The 18,370-nt window shown below is 36.0% G+C and overlaps 1 protein-coding gene across 1 annotated transcript in view; it reads left to right on the forward strand.

Annotated features, from left to right (window-relative positions):
• The first annotated feature begins 5,804 nt into the window (after positions 1-5,804).
• znf710a (zinc finger protein 710a) overlaps positions 5,805-18,370 on the forward strand; it is a 28,797-nt gene continuing 16,231 nt past the window's right edge. The window contains exon 1 of the mRNA XM_048169641.1: positions 5,805-5,899. The gene's annotated coding sequence lies outside the window, so the exon portion shown is untranslated. The remainder of the gene's footprint in view (positions 5,900-18,370) is intronic.

The raw sequence follows: 18,370 nt of genomic DNA on the forward strand, positions 1-18,370 counted from the left end.
CGAGAGTTTTCTGTCCCTCCATTGAAAATGTGTGTACGGTAGACTGTCCATGTCCAGAAAGGTAATAAAAACATCATCAAAGTAGTCCATGTGACATCAGAGGGTCAGTTAGAATTTTTTGAAGCATCGAAAATACATTTTGGTCCAAAAATAACAAAAACTACGACTTTATTCAGCATTGTCTTCTCTTCCGGGTCTGTTGTCAATCCGCGTTCACGACTCCGCAGTGAAGGAGCTTCTTCCATCGCTCTTAGTTCTTCGTCCGTGTATTCGGGTTCAAATAAATATGGCTGAGCAAAAAAATGCAAGTCTTCCTCTGTGTCGAAATCCTTAGACATGTTTGCGAAGGTTGTTTTGTTTACAGCGTGCGTCTCCCTCAGACTGTAAACGAAGCTCGGGCGCACCGGATGACACGTCAGCAGCGTCACTGCGGAGTCGTGAACACGGATTGACAACAGACACGGAAGAGAAGATATTTTGTTACTTTTTGGACCAAAATGTATTTTCGATGCTTCAACAAATTCTAACTGACCCTCTGATGTCACATGGACTACTTTGATGATGTTTTTATTACCTTTCTGGACATGGACAGTATACCGTACATACATTTTCAATGGAGGGACAGAAAGCTCTCGGACTAAATCTAAAATATCTTAAATTGTGTTCCGAAGAGGTCTTACGGGTGTGGAACGACATGAGGGTGAGTCATTAATGACATAATTTTCATTTTTGGGTGAACTAACCCTTTAATGTTATGAAGCAGCGAGAATACTTTTTGTGCGCAAAAACAAAACAAAAAGAATGACTATTTTCAACAAATTTTCCTCTTCCCCGTCTCTTCTACGCAGTTGGCGCAGTGAAGGCAGTGCAGGCTTCCGTGTTTTACATCCAAACACCGACTCATAACTGGCCAGCTCCTGTGTCAGCATCACACGCATGCATTGTGCTGCTCACATGAACTCATAACTCGGATTTAACTCGGATTTGGCCAATACTGAGCCGCCATTCTGACGTAGAACCCGGAAGCCTGCACTGCATTAACTGCGCCAACTGCGTATGACAACAGTTCAATTTGTTGAATAAATATTTATTTTTGTTTAGTTTTTGCACACAAAAAGTATTCTCGTCGCTTCATAACATTAAAGTTTAACATAACATTAAAGTTGGACCTTTAAAGTGGTGGTCAAACTGCTATCTGCGGAGGAGTCATATACCTCTCGGATTTGATCAAAAATATCTTAATTTGTGTTCTGAAGATGAACGAAGGTCTTACGGGTGTGGAACAACATGAGGGTGAGTAATTAATGACAGAATTTTCATTTTTGAGTGAACTAACCCTTTAATGTTCCATTTTACTCCTGTCCTGGCCTATATAATAACATGTGTAAAGTATGTGTAAAGTACCATATTGTTGAATTTACATAATTTGGGATGACACTTGCATGCCAAAGCCAGTTAAATATCCAAATTATTGATATACAAAGTCATATATTATATCAAGTGAAATCATTATAATTAATATTATATTAATTATAAATTGATATTAAGTTAATGTAATTTACTTAATACATTTTTATATAAGAGGAACATGAAATATTAATATAATATATATAATATAATATAATCTTATATATTAATATAAGAACTTTTAGGACTTAAATGTTACAGTAAGAGGGAGAATTAAACATTTTTTCAGCAAAAATTAAACTAACTATACTATAGTTAGGAAAAAAAAAAAAATATATATATATATATATATATATATATATATATATCCATATATATCCAACAAAAATGATGCATCCCCTGCAGCACCACTGTAAGCATAATGATCATTTAAGTACTTTCTTAAAGGCTTGAAAAAAAAAAAAATCTTTCCTTTACTCAAAAATGTACTTAAATGTTATGATTGGGAAATGCTTGATATGGGCTTATGAATATGGTTGAAGAATGCTTCTGAAGTTCAGTGGATTCAATCCAGGCAGCTCAATAAAGAAGCTGTAAACATAAGAGACGCAGGTTTAGGCCCAAGCTTCTCCTTAAAATATACAGCGAGTGAGAAAGGGCTCAGAATCAGCGTGAACAGCCCTGTGGGTTCCTTGAATTGCCGCAATTTTTGGCTGACACACTGAGAAATCAAAGCTTGGCATGGTTTTGTTGGACTGCACTGAACAAGTACAGAAGCCGCTCTCCTTCCTACAGATTTCAGAATCCCTCAATGAACACTGTCTGTGTTTATCAGGCCAATAAAGCCTTATTTGAATCATAAATCCTGAAAGAACTTAAAACTAAATCCATCTAAGGGCAAGCTTATTTTTTGTGGTTATGTTATGTAAATTTGTAGTACAACTTTATAATTATCAAAGTGGGTCTAGATGAATTGTTCCACAGTTATAGCTTAGTTCTGTTAGCCGAGAGCAATTGCACAAGCAGCTTTACAGAAGTACATTCAGTAAGGATGCTTCAATTACACTGATAATCAGACTTCCCATCAAAGATCTCTGCATACACCCTGTCAGCCTAAAGGGCAAAAAAAACAAGGGGGATTTATATGTGAAAATATTTTATATAAACGATCATTAAGTTATGAGCTTTAATAACGCAACACTGGAAAATCCGTAATCAAAACCACTAGATTGCGACAAACATTTGGACGGATGACGTTTAACTCCATCTGGAAGTTCTTTTACTTCCTATTCCACATATGCAAGACATCAGTTCAACTTTATTACTCTCAGAACCTCCACCAGCACCCTATTTGTATGTTTGGTGGGGAGCGGCTTTGTTACATAAGAAGCATTAGTACAGAATTCCAGAAATTCCAGCTGGAGGAACAACTATGATCCCAGAAGAGGTACAGAGAAAGTGGGGGTTACAGCAAATGACGACAGAGCTGACTCAACGCACGCACACAGCTGATCCATCTGCAGTGCTGGACATTACCCATTACCAAACCTCCAGGCTGTCATTTCCTTAAAACAGAGGAGTATCAGAGGCCTGGACTGTCTCACTGCATTCATGGGAAACTCAGGAGAGGAAATGATCTAAACCGCCATCAGCAAGACAAACAGCATCAGGATAATACTAGTCTGATCATCTCAGAGCGTCTCTCAGGACATTATCTCATCAAGTCACTAAGAGTGAGAAACTGTGAAGAGACTGACAATGCATTTGATCTGGAACTGCGTGATTAATGGTTATAATTAGCTGCATGTTTATTTCTCGAAAGAAAGAAAGAAAGAAAGAAAGAAAGAAAGAAAGAAAGAAAGAAAGAAAGAAAGCAAGCTTTAAGAGCTCATCAAACTGTTGCAGAAGCCAAATAAAAGACAGAGGGAATGTTCTACTGCCATCTAGTGGCGAAACTCGTGTATTAACAGTCCTTCCATGCGACAAATTGTAAACCAATGGAACATAAAGACTGAAATGACCTGCCTACTTTGCACGTATATAAAATACAATAAACATTATTAGATACTGAACTCAAAATATCTAGATTTTAGTATTGAATATGGGTGCTTCTTTAATTAAGAGCACTTTTGTCCCTTGATTTTCAGAAAATAGGACCATCAAAAGAAAATGCCAAATACACACATTTAAATAATATGTAATTAAAATATAATCCTATTTTAAATACAAAAACGTATATTAACTATAATCAAGCTTTGTGCATAATTAACCAACTTTGACAAACCGCCTGAGTAAATATTTCTAGACAGATCTCCTTTGAACACTAAAAACAAAACAAAAAAACACCATCTTGTGGATACAGCACTAAAAAATTACATTTGTCACATAAGATGAAGATGCCACGAAGTCAATTAAAGATAATAAAGTAATATATTGCACGAGTTTTTGTACGACTTTTGTGGCAGCATTGGTTTTCAACATGAATGCTGTGAAAAAACATAAAAAAGAGCTGTGCGATTGACTGTACAAATAGATTTTACAAGAAATCTGAGGTACATTTTTAAAGACTGCCAAAAGCGACAAAAAATGGATCGCATTTTGTCTCAATATGTTAAATCATACTGTAGGCTATATATTGTATTTTTACATATTATTGTATTGACAGTTCCTCAATTAAATATTTAGCATCTTATATTCTGTATAATTGGGTGTTTCATACCTACAAACTTCAAAGTGGGGAAAAAGGTGACGTTTTACAAAGCAGGGCTCGACAATAAGGATTGCCCGATGGCCCGGGGCCAGTGTGATTTAGTCTATTAAAATGCCTTTAGAATGCACCATAATTCAAGATAACGGGCAAAAATGCCCCTGTATATCTTTTATATTTATATCATTTAATATAGTTAACCAACATTACACAGTGCCGTTTTTCTCCAAATATCAACAATTACAAATGTGATATTGATTTTATACAGAGTACAGTTTAATGAACAATAACTTAATATAAAGTGACTTACATTTTAGACACCAAATCGTCTGTTTCGCTCTATTTCGCCGACTAAAACAGTTCCAAACAAAGTCCACAGAGTTGTTTTGCGTCTCTGAGCAACATTTCCTGAATGAATCAGCCGTTTGAATGAATCGGTTGAATCTCAATGACTCGCTCATTAGCAGGGACTTGCTGCCACCTACTGTCTTTTTATTTTTAAAATAATTTCAAACAACAGCATTTAACGTTTTATATTTTCAACATTTCAAAACATTATGCATATGTAACTGCTCTTGACTGATTAATAAAGTCTAATCTATAGTTATATAGTTATATTATATATATATATATATATATATATATATATATATATATATATATATATATATATATATATATATATGCTATAGTTATATAGTTATAGATATTACAATTTCTGTACCTGAAAATCTCCTGTTTAAACCTACATGAAAAACTTGAAAAGCATTGTTTATTTCATTTACATGTTTGTTCCGTTGTATTCATTTGTGCTAGTACTCGTAATTTGATTATTTATTACTATTGTATTACTTGCTGTTTATTTATCTAAAAATATTTAAAATGTAAGTTAGTTAATCTAGTAGCTTTTGGTGTCATAACCTTACTTATTAAGATTACATGTATCAAAAACAACAAAAACAATAACTTGGCTTATTTTATAGGCCCATTTTCTTTTCTGTTACCTTATTAAGAAGCTTGCGATTTGATTTCAATTTGTACCTATCAGGTACAGTACCTGGCAAATTACCTCAAAGAAAAAAATTATCTCTCAAGTAATGCTGTAAACTATACAGGGAGCCACAGCTGGTACATCATTATAATATTAAAGATTAAAATTAATTGATTTGTAAACTACAAATAAATTACACATAAAAAGTTTTTATAATAACGTTATAATACATTTAATGACATAATTATGTTTCTAATCGTTTTAATATCGGCCTAAACATTTAAATGGTGGCTGTCATAAAACGGATTCATACATTCAGTAAAAGCACATGTTAAGTATATGAATAGTATGCAGTGGTCTATAGTCGCAGTGGATAAATGTTCCTCTCTAAGTACATTTTTGTAGCTGACTAACAAGTATTTTGACATTGAATGGCTTTTCTGAGGTAAATGTTACATTTTGTAAGCTATTTTATTGGCGCTTTTACGCGGTTGAAACAATGATTGATCGATTAACGTTACATATGACATGATACGGATTTAGTCCTCAGTTTTTTAAATAAATCACGACACAATTTATAGTTACATTAATCACATAAACTACCTTGTTTAAGAGCTATTAATCGTCTTTCCAGGGAATGGAAACAATAAAATTGTGTAAAACAAATTTTTCTTCCAGTACTGAGTCTGTCCTATAGAGGGCAGTGATTCAGAAATACAGCGCCAATTACCGATCGTTTCCAATCATCATTCGACTTTAACTCACTTCACAAATCAACGCAGAATACAGCAACGGTAAACTTGTTTCTTTAACGTTCTTACATGTATATACTTATCCCACGATTGAGGTTCATTAAGTGCAGCTGATAAAAACTAATCCTAATGCGTGCTCGCTATCACTTTTGCTGCCTTCACGTGCTTTCAAATCGAATAAGGCCTGCAAGATGCATGATGGTAATAATTTAGCAGTTATTTTAATTTTATTGTTATATTTAATTAATAGCATAATGATGCATGCTTTGCTATTTGCATGCATTTTTTTGGGTTAGAAGTAGATGCCATGCATTAGTAAATAATGTTGCTAGTACGCAACAGTAAAAAATCATTTCATTGTTCGTTTTGGTTTGCAGACCATGAAATCAAAATTGACAAATCTTGTGTTTCATAGAATATTGCAGTATAAATTATTTATCTGTGCACATCACTGTTCTTCTAATTCATGTGCCCTTGTAATCTTTAATCAAAATATCTTTCTCTTCCAACATCTCCTCTTCTCTGATGATGTTTTTCAGCATGAAGACAGGAAAAACTGTCACTCACATGAGATTGCAGCAATAGCAAACACAACAATCTTACTATCCAATCCATTCCTGATGGACAAAATCAAATCCCACCCTACATTTTGTCTTGTTTGACAAACTGTTTCACTCTGTCACATTAGGGAAGTACTTCTTTTGAATAAGAACTTACTTCATGAAAAAATCGTTCCATCATCAGTTGCTTATATGGTCTCTCATATATACGGTTACAGCCTCTGAGCTATTTGTTTCTTGTAAGCGTCCTACTTTACCATGGTATCCAACTGTATCACTTTCTGCACTCCCATTGGACCATATGCAAAAACAGTTACAGGATATGCAGTTGTCTAAATGTATATGACTGTAACTGTAACATCTAACAATGTAGTTTCGAAAATGATCAATTATTGTTACAAATACAAATTGTATACAAATATTATTATTACAAATACAAATTGCAGAGATGACAGTTCAAATTGTAACTATGACTTGAGACTAATGTGGCCATCATACGGAGTCCGAGCACATGAATGAATAAAGGATTAGTTCACCCAAAAATGAAAATTATGTAATTTATTACTCACCCTCATGTCGTTCCACATCTGTAAGACCTTCGTTAATCTTTGGAACACAAATTAAGATATTTTTGTTGAAATCCAATGGCTCAGTGAGGCCTCCATAGTCAGCAATGACATTTCCTCTCTCAAGACCTATTAATGTACTAAAAACATATTTAAATCAGTTAATGTGAGTTCAGTGGTTCAATATTAATATTATAAAGCGACAAGAATATTTTTGGTGCGCCAAAAAACAAAATAACGACTTATATAGTGATGGCCGATTTCAAAACACTGCTTCATTAAGCTTCGGAGCGTTATGAATCAGCGTGTCGAGTCATGATTTGGATCGCGTGTCAAACCGCCAAACTGCTGAAATCACGTGACTTTGACGCTCCGAACCGCTGAATCGACACGCTGATTCATTATGCTTCGAAGGTTCCTGAAGCAGTGTTTTGAAATCGGCCATCACTATATAAGTCGTTATTTTGTTTTTTTGGCGCACCAAAAATATTCTCGTCGCTATATAATATTAATATTGAACCACTGTACTCACATGAACCGATTTAAATATGTTTTTAGTACATTAATGGATCTTGAGAGAGGAAATGTCATTGCTTGCTATGGAGGCCTCACTGAGCTATCGGATTTCAACTAAAATATCTCAATTTGCGTTCCGAAGATTAACGAAGGTCTTACGGGTGTGGAACGGCATGAGGGTGAGTAATAAATGACATAATTTTCATCTTTGGGTGAACTAATCCTTTAAGCAAAGTCGTATTTACAAGTGGGAAACTCGGAATTCTAAATGAAAAACGAGTTGTGATGTCACTTTGAAAGACTGGAAACACTAGCCATGTTTTCATCCTCCTTTTTATGTGCATTTTGGGATATTGCATAAAAAATGCTGAATTGAAACGTGCGTAAGATGCGCATAAATTCTAAAAATGTGCATAAAAAATGTAAGCGCTGAATTGAAGCGTTTTTTTTTTTTTTATCCCATTAGAAGACGTGCATAAACTACGATGGAAACACATTACCAAATAAATTTCTCAATGCGCAACAAAAACATTTTGTTGACTTTGCCTCAACAGTGGATGTTATTGGAATAACTGCACTAACCAGCGGATAAGTAGCTATGTTTCCATCACCCTTTTTTGTTATGCACATTTTGAAATATTGCTTCAAAAACGAGTGATGAAAATGGCAAATTTCAAAATGGAAAAAAATCCCTTAATTCGCAAAGAAGTTTTTATGTTCGCTTGAGATGTTTTTTTTTACTTGTGCGAAAAGGAGTTATTGCGAATAATGGGAGATGGAAACACATTTGCAGAATAAATTCTGACGTAGCGAATATTAAACCCACGTGACTAATCTGCCTTTTCTGCTGATGGTGTTTTGGTCACTGTTGGTTACTAGGTTACTAATACCATCATCATCCGTTCGATCAACTTTATGATGTAGGAAAAAAGAGCCACAGTGGCTTCCCCGATTGCAGCAACTTCCATTTTTATAACAGATATTTTGCACCAATTTTCCAGGAAGTGATGATTTTGTTCTCTTGAACACATGGGATGGAAACAATGCTTTATTCGCAAATGTTTTGTGCGATATTCCAATTTTGCACACAAGTTAAGTTCACAACATTGGATGGAAACAGCTACTAATCTATAATATTGTTAATATAATATATCTATTTATAAAATGGTTAGTTTCTGTCCTTGATTGTGATTGGTCAATATCTGTGTTTTATTCACGATAAAACACTGCTATGACCTCTTCACCCAACAGTTCTGTGTATCACTACACTACACCCTTAGCAACTTCTCTTAGCAACGTAAACTGTATGTTCAGAATTGATATTGTTCATTGAAGCTTACTGGATTATGTAGAAGAATGTTGTGAGAAAAAGATTGAGTGAGCAAATTTATTACCTGCATTAAGATTTAGCATTTTCCTTCAGGTCAGTCCTATGTTCATAATAAAAAATCTGTTTAAATGTCCTATGCATTATCTTGTCCTTTTAACAGTTAAGGGGTTTTCCCGTGACTGACAGCGCTAGTCAAAGCATTTGTCAGTTGCGTCTTGTTCCGCGTTCACAACAATTCAGTCTTTTCAATGTAAAAACCTTCGCTACTGACTGACACACTCATAAAGTCAGTCTTTGCCGCCATCTAATGGTTTAATAATGTAACTTCTGTTGCTGTTCATGGTCAGGGACTATTTTTACCGGCGGAAGGCTTTTAGTAAGAGTTTATTTCATGAAAGTTGCATTGTTACATATCTTTGACCTTAATATTTGTATTGTGTGGTAACAATTGGGTGTTTTATAAAAGCAGTAAGTCATAGCTGAAGGGGTTGCAGGCACAACACCCTTCAGCTGTGAATTATTCACGATACAGCACAGCCTCTTGTACCTTATTGCTTACATATAGATCAGTGAATGGAAAGCAAGTCTGTAGTGAAGTTCATCTTAATCTTTTTTTTCCCGGTTGTGATAGCTTCTCGAACAAGAAGAAAATGTAGAGACTTGATTTTTTTCCATCAGGAATTGATTGGATCTTTGGATCATTGTGGTTTGTTATTTCTGTGATCTCATGTGAATGACAGGTTGTCCCACCCTCACACCAATAAACACATCATCAGAAAAGAGAAGAGATGTCGTTGCCAGACGAAGGGGAAGTTATTTTGATCAAAGATTATGAGTGAACTTTTTTTTTAATTGATGTGCACAGATAAATTATTTATAATAAATTGCAATATTCCATTAAAAAGAACTGTCAATTCTGTGACTTTGAATGACTTAGCTTCTCTCACATGTACTTGAAGGCAGCAATAAAACCTGAGTGAGACTTGATTCACCAAGTTAGACCCACAACCTTTCAACATGGTGGAGAAGAGAACCATTTCAGCTGTGAATGGTTGAAAATTATTGATGTAAAGCTTCCCTGTTAGCTGTTTTGCACATGCAAAACTCACTGCCACGAGGCTAAGGTGTTGTGTGTGGTTGAGAGGGCTTTGATATGTGATAGCTAATGTGTTCTCAGTGGTTTTACATGTTGCTACGCAGTTGCATTGGGCATTGCTGGGTTGCTAGAGTGTTCTGGGTGGTTTCTTAGAGCTCACCTTCACATATCAGAATCACCTGAACCGCAGCGCCCACATAACACAATGAGATCTTGTGTAGTCCATAATTTATTAGGTTATGTTATGTGAGATTGTATGGGGGATAACAGCCGTGTCTTGCTTGTCTTAAACAGGTAGTGCTCTGCACACTGTACAATTCTCCTTCATTGTCTATCTTCCAACATCTATTATTATTGGTAGTCACATGCAGTATAGCCAGAGTGTATATGGAAGGTCATTGTTTTCAATTACAGATTGCATTTTCAATACCCAGTATCAAATTGTTTATCGTGACATGTCTGCTGGCAGGAGGAGAACAACTATATGGTTGACAAGCTTTTCCAGCTAGCTTGGATAAATGTGTTACCTTACTATACAGTGGCTTGGTGATGGAACTGCATATATTTAAATATAAATTCTGGACTATTGTATTTTCATTTGTGGAAATATTATCCCACTTAAAAGGGAAATCTATCATAACTTACTGACGCTTATATTGTTTCAAACCTGTATGAATTTTTTTCTTCTGTGGAACATTAAAGGTGCCCTAGAATCAAAAATTGAATTTACCTTGGCATAGTTGAATAACAAGAGTTCAGTACATGGAAAAGACATACACTGAGTTTCAAACTCCATTGTTTCCTCCTCCTTATGTAAATCTCATTTGTTTAAAAGACCTCTGAAAAACAGGCGAATCTCAACATAACACTGACTGTTACGTAACAGTCGGGATCATTAATATGTACGCCCCCAATATTTGCATATGCCAGCCCACGTTTCCAACATTATAAAAGGCATTAGACAAGGGCAGCCAGTATTAACGTCTGGATGTGCACAACCAAATCATCAGACTAGGTAAGCAAGCAAGAACAATAGCGAAAAATGGCAGATGGAGCAATATTAACTGACATGATCCATGATAACATGATATTTTTAGTGATATTTGTAAACTGTCTTTCTAAATGTTTCGTTAGCATGTTGCTAATGTACTGTTAAATGTGGTTAAAGTTACCATCGTTTCTTACTGTATTCACGGAGACCAGAGAGCCGTCGCTATTTTCATTTTTAAACACTTGCAGTCTGTATAATTCATAAACACAACTTCATTCTTTATAAATCTCTCCAACAGTGTAGCATTAGCCGTTAGCCACGGAGCACTATCAAACTCATTCAAAATCAGAAGTAAACAATATAACAGTATACAATACTCACATAATCCGACGCATGCATGCCGCATACATGACGAACACTTTGTAAAGATCCATTTTGAGGGTTATATTAGCTGTGTGAACTTTGTTAAGGCACTGTTTAAGGCAAGCGTGAGCTCTGTGGGCGGAGAGCACGGGATTTAAAGGGGCCGCAGCATAAAATCGGCGCGTTTATAATGATGCCCCAAAATAGGCAGTTAAAAAAATTAATAAAAAAAAATCTATGGGGTATTTTGAGCTGAAACTTCACAGACACATTCAAGGGACACCTTAGACTTATATTACATCTTTTAAAAACATAATCTAGGGCACCTTTAAAATGACAGAAACCATCTTTGGAAAAAAATATTTGACATATAATTTGACTGTTTAGTTTGTCTCATGTCTCATTATATTACATGGAGAGGGCGGAGTTTATGACCCCACCTAGGGGTGACCGAGACGTTTTGGCTTCACTTTTTAGGACTCGTGTGGCAGAGACAACCATTTTCAAAAACTTGCACATTTTGAACCCTCTTTTTCATAAGTTTGCATTTTCAAGCCACCAATGCGCTGTTGTCGTGTAAATGAATAGCCAAATGCTAGTCAGTTAATGAATGTAGTTAACTGCTCTAATTTTGCGTCTCTGGAAAATAGCAATCTATTATATTGAAATATCAAAGGTTTTTGTGTCTATTTGTTAATGAGGGATTTGATGGCACATTCATGTTTTGTGGAGTAATTAGCAAATGTTTAATTTCCATTAATAACACATTTGCTGATGCATCATCATCCTGCACATGATAAACTTAATCAGTTTAAAAGTAAATGCACATTTGGAGTAGGCTTTCCCCCATCTTACCCTAAATCATTTAGACTTATTTAGACTTACATGCAGAGGACATGGTGTGAAGTTTTGACTTTGGTCTTAAAATTAGAACCCTCCTCCTTGCAACTTACCACAGATTTATCTGTCAAGAGTATGATGAAATCTTGTGATAGATGTGTAGAGATGGACTTTATAGCTTAATGCATTTAAACCAGATAAATGGTTCATTTCTGCCTTCATCAGTATGTAGGCTGGTTAAGATTTGTGCTATTAATTTTATGCCATTAAATCCATATTTAAAAGGAAAAAGAAAAAATACAGTTTTTTCCTCTCACTCTCTCTCTCTTTTTCGCTCTCTCGCTCAGCGCTAGCCTTTGCTCTGCTTCTTTTTTCTCTGTCTCCCCCTCCCTCTCGCTGTCCCTCTTTCTTCTCTTTCTTTCTCTCTGGCTGCTTTTCATTCCTGTTTCTCTTTTCATTGTTTTTTTTCCCCTTGCTTTTCTTTAGCTCTTTGGGACCTCTATTTCTTCTCTTCCTCTATTCAGGTTTTCTTTATTCTCTTTTCTGAATAGTTGTGGTACTTAAAGGGAAAGGGGAAAGGGAAGGAGCAGGGGAGGGAGGTTAGTTTCAGACAGATCTCAAGCATAACACTTCCTCCTACTGCAGTCAGTCTCAACCAGACTACACCAGGGACTTTTTCTTAGTGTGTTTTGTGTAGCGACTTACATAAAGCGCTCGGTTTAGCCCTAATGAAACACCCTCAGGTGCCTTTCTGTGCATGCAAACTTGTCTCATCTTGAATAATTGTACGTAAAGTACAGGGGGGTATATTGCATCTCACTGGTTTTCTTTGTTGTCGAGGTTGTGATATATTGCTTCATGTCACTGCTGCAGTTGTGTATGAGGACCGTTATCTCCTCATAGGAGGTGTCTAGGGCTCACATCTTCATCACAGCACTGAGCTGACAGGCCACCGTATGTCCTGCTACATAGCGCGTTTTCCATAGGCAGAGCGTATGAAAGAACCCTATAGGGGGCAAAACATAAGAAATCTCACTTCCTGTTATTAGAGTCAACATAAAATTAAAATTAGGGCTGGGTAAATTTGATTTGAGTCTAACTCTTTTGGTCATTTTTCAATCATAATGTGTATTTTGCTACATATGAAAGATATTCACTGTCAGTTAATGCTGCAAATTCTAGAAGTAATCTTGTAACAAGAGAACCCAAATGATGCTGATTATATAACAGATATAATAATCATTATAATATATAATAAGCAACATGACCAAAAACTCTATGGATACCAATTTAAGCAAACTTCAAATTGCATATCATGAAAACTTCACTTATAAATGCCCATGAAAGAGTGTAGAAAGTCTTTTTCAATGATTTATGAAATAGACTGGCTCATAAGAGTCATTTGTTCGTGAATCTGACACTGACTTTGCTTTTGACTCAGTAAAAATACCTGGTTTAAAAGAGTTTTGTTCATTTGTTTTAATGATTCATTAAAAGGACCAGCCCATAAGAAACGTTTGTTCATCAATCTGACTGCACTTTATGTTTTTGATTCAGTAAAACAAGCCACTTTAAAAGAATCATTTGTATTTGTTCGTCTGGTTTAATGATTCATTAAAAGGACCAGCTACAAGTCATTTGTTTGTGAATCTGACACCGCACTGTAAGGTTTTTGATTCAGTAAAAAGAGTTTTGCACTTGTGAATCAGTCTAGACTGGTTGTACTTTATGTCTCACTAAAAAGAACCAGTTTAAAAGAGTCTCGAATTGTACTTGCTCAGTGATTCACTAAAAAGAACTGGCTCATAAATGCCATTTGATCATGATTCAGACACAGAGCTGTGCGTACAGTAGACACTGGCACAGAGAAGAAAATCGATTTAGGGATTTTAAGAATCAAGATCATTCAAAATCTTGTTCTCTGAGGTCCACTTATAATTTTAGCAAGATTTTTACATCAAAAAACATCCTAATTTAGAAGTGATAGATGATTTTCTATCCTGTTTTTGACACTCTCTTTGAAACACTAGGCTTGCTGCATTGGAAGTAAACGCCCACTGCTATGATTGGGTAACAGTTTTGCATATTAAAATATTTTTAAGCATCTCCGCTACACATGTGAAATTGTTTTGAAAACTTCCGCCATACATTTGAGCCAGAGTCTGATCCTGAATCAGAAGACAAACCTACACCTAAAATACCAAGGATACTCATCTGCGACAGCTTGGTAATTAATCATCTTTATTTATATTTATTCCTTATGTATTTGTGAGGTAGTTTTTACATTATATTAGTTTTTAAACGAATACACTACAAAAAGGTCCTTATCTCTTTACGTAGTACATTTGTCAACTGTGAAACAATGCGTATTACATGCTTTAGAAGTCTTGGTTGTGGCAAATAAAGTTTAAATACTTGGACTTAACACAGCTATAGTTGATAGGATAACTTTGCAGTGTTTCTTGTAAACAAAATATGAATGAATGTACCATCTTTTGTCACACTGTCATCCTTATTCATCGTTCATCATTTTCAGTAAAGTGAAAGTAAAGTGAGTATGTATCAAACAATCTGTAACAGACAAAGCAATAGACATGGTAAAAACATTGTTGTGTTGTGATATTACTGTCGGATCCAATGTAGTCAGCACTGCTTCATCTTTTATTTTCAGTCTCTGAAAAGTCTGAATCGAGAGTGTCTTGTTTAAAAAATGAATCCACAGTAAAATAAAGCAAATAAATGAACAGTGCCTTATTGACGTGATCTGAAACTCTGTTAAAAATAAAGTTCATCCATGCATTCCTAATGTTCGGGCTAAAGAGGCAACCGTGTAGAAGTGGGCGTTGATCTTCTTCTGCAGAGGCTTTCTGTGACGTCATACTGAGACAAACTCTGAAACGAGTTGTTTTGGCAGCTTAGTTTCAATAAAAGCTGTTTTTGGATTAACAATGACATTTTGAGTTCTGAAACTTACAAACCCGATTCCAAAAAAGTTGGGACACTGTACAAATTGTGAATAAAAAAGGAATGCAATAATTTACAAATCTCATAAACTTATATTTTATTCAGCAATAGAATATAGATAACATATCAAATGTTGAAAGTGAGACATTTTGAAATGTCATGCCAAATATTGGCTCATTTTGGATTTCATGAGAGCTACACATTCCAAAAAAGTTGGGACAGGTAGCAATAAGAGGCCAGAAAAGTTAAATGTACATATAAGGAACAGCTGGAGGACCAATTTGCAATTTATTAGGTCAATTGGCAACATGATTGAGTATAAAAAGAGCCTCTCAGAGTGGCAGTGTCTCTCAGAAGTCAAGATGGGCAGAGGATCACCAATTCCCCCAATGCTGCTTCGAAAAATAGTGGAGCAATATCAGAAAGGAGTTTCTCAGAGAAAAATTGCAAAGAGTTTGAAGTTATCATCATCTACAGTGCATAATATCATCCAAAGAATCAGAGAATCTGAAGCAATCTCTGTGCGTAAGGGTCAAGGCCGGAAAACCATACTGGATGCCCGTGATCTTCGGGCCCTTAGGTGGCACTGCATCACATACAGGAATGCTACTGTAATGGAAATCACAACATGGGCTCAGGAATACTTCCAGAAAACATTGTCGGTGAACACAATCCACCGTGCCATTCGCCGTTGCCGGCTAAAACTCTATAGGTCAAAAAAGAAGCCATATCTAAACATGATCCAGAAGCGCAGGCATTTTCTCTGGGCCAAGGCTCATTTAAAATGGACTGTGGCAAAGTGGAAAACTGTTCTGTGGTCAGATGAATCAAAATTTGAAGTTCTTTTTGGAAAACTGGGACGCCATGTCATCCGGACTAAAGAGGACAAGGACAACCCAAGTTGTTATCGGCGCTCAGTTCAGAAGCCTGCATCTCTGATGGTATGGGGTTACATGAGTGCGTGTGGCATGGGCAGCTTACACATCTGGAAAGGCACCATCAATGCTGAAAGGTATACCCAAGTTCTAGAACAACATATGCTCCCATCCAGACGTCGTCTCTTTCAGAGAAGACCTTGCATTGTCCAACATGACAATGCCAGACCACATACTGCATCAGTTACAACATCATGGCATCATGGCCAGCCTGCAGTCCAGATCTTTCACCCATAGAAAACATTTGGCGCATCATAAAGAGGAAGATTCGACAAAGACCTAAGACAGTTGAGCAACTAGAAGCCTGTATTAGACAAGAATGGGACAACATTCCTATTCCTAAACTTGAGCAACTTGTCTCCTCAGTCCCCAGACGTTTGCAGACTGTTATAAAAAGAAGAGGGGATGCCACACAGTGGTAAACATGGCCTTGTCCCAACTTTTTTGAGATGTGTTGATGCCTATTTTTCCTTTAAAATGATACATTTTCTCAGTTTAAACATTTGATATGTCATCTATGTTGTATTCTGAATAAAATATTGAAATTTGAAACTTCCACATCATTGCATTCTGTTTTTATTCACAATTTGTACAGTGTCCCAACTTTTTTGGAATCGGGTTTGTATATGCAGGGTGTTTTTTATAGTACAACAACCTTTTAAATGTCAAAAGATCAAGGAAAATTTGATTCCTTTAAAAAAATTGTTTGGCTTAATAACTTGTAAGCAACTTGCTGAAATGACATTTCCCCTGACATCATTTAGGCCACATGAGTTATTGGATAATGTTAAAGGGTTAGTTCACCTAAAAATGAAAACTCTGTCATCAATTACTCACCCTCATGTCGTTCCAAACCTGTAAAACTTTCATTCATCTTTAGAACACAAATGAAGGTTTTTTTTAATGAAATCTGAGAGATTTCTGTCCCTCCGTTGACATACGCAGCTGATATTTTGATAAAGAGATTTTGATAAAGAGATCGTAAAACTAATCCATATGTATTCAGATTTAATTTAGGCTTTTATTCACATATAAATATTGATCAGTGTACATAAACAAAAGCTCAAATGATCCTGCTTGATGCGCGAGAACAAACCTCTCTCAAACGTGCTGCGTAACATGAGAATGAACCTCATTGGTTCTTCCGGAAGTTCAAATGTCAAATGTGCTGCATAACACAAAAATGAACCTCGTTGGTTCTCGCATGTCAAGCAAACATGCTGGAGCTTCTGTTTACCACAACTGATGTGCGAGTTGATGAATATGTGAATAAAAGCCTAAATTAAATCAGTTCATCATATAAAGCCATCGAGTCTCTTCAGAAAATTTGGACTAAAGCGCTCAATTCATATGGATTAGTTTTACAATCTCTTTATGAACTTTTTGAAGCATCAAAGTGTCAGTTGCGTAGCTGTCAATGGAGGGACAGAAAGTTCTCAGATTTAATCAAAAAGATCTTCATTTGTGTTCAGAAGATGAACAAAAGTCTTACGGGTTTGTAACAACATGAGGGTGAGTAATTAATGACAGAGTTTTCATTTTTTGGTGAACTAACCCTTTAACAAACATCCAAATAGCTACTTAGGTATGCAATTCTTATATGCAATGTCAACTTTTCACGCTCCAATCAATTCCCAATGTTCCATCCTATATCTTTTCTCATTGAATATCCCATTTCACTCAGAAAGGCATCACATTATGAAAGTGAAATGGGTTGCAAATAGTTCACTTTGAATTTAATTATAAACACATCACATAGACATCTGCACCATGCTGAAGTAACCGTAGCGAGATGAGGACACACGATATCAGGTTTGATTCATCCTGTAATTCTTTTCACGCCAGAACCTTCCGAAAGCTCGAAGAACAGAGAAGCAGCCCAGGGATGAGCATTGAAGAACTGACCACTCTGTCTAGCACACATGTAAATGAGAGATTGTGCCAGTGGAAATGAAACGGGATTGGACGACTGGAAGGTGATTAAAAATGCAGAATTGATAGGGCAACAGATGAAACTTTTTTTTTTTCTCTCTCTCGCTCTTCATAAGTAAGAAACTGAAAAAAAAAAAAAACAGCATGATGGAATGGCAGGCTTGAAGGGGAGAGAAAGGTGAAAGACAGATGAAAGTGAAAAGAGATAAAAGCCGGAGTGAGGAGGGTGTGGGATAAAGCAGGAGGAAGGGAGGCAGAGATGAAAGCAAAATGAGAAAGATAAGAACAGAGTGAGAGAGACAGAGAGGGAAACGGAGGGAGAGATAGATAGTGTACAGCGCAGAGAGAGGGGTAACCATGGAAACAAGAAGAAGGTACAAAAGAAGAGAGAGACAAAGGGGTTTTGATTTAAAAGAATGA

The sequence above is a fragment of the Megalobrama amblycephala genome, linkage group LG19 (assembly GCF_018812025.1).
Source record: "Megalobrama amblycephala isolate DHTTF-2021 linkage group LG19, ASM1881202v1, whole genome shotgun sequence".
In the NCBI taxonomy this organism is placed as follows: domain Eukaryota; kingdom Metazoa; phylum Chordata; class Actinopteri; order Cypriniformes; family Xenocyprididae; genus Megalobrama; species Megalobrama amblycephala.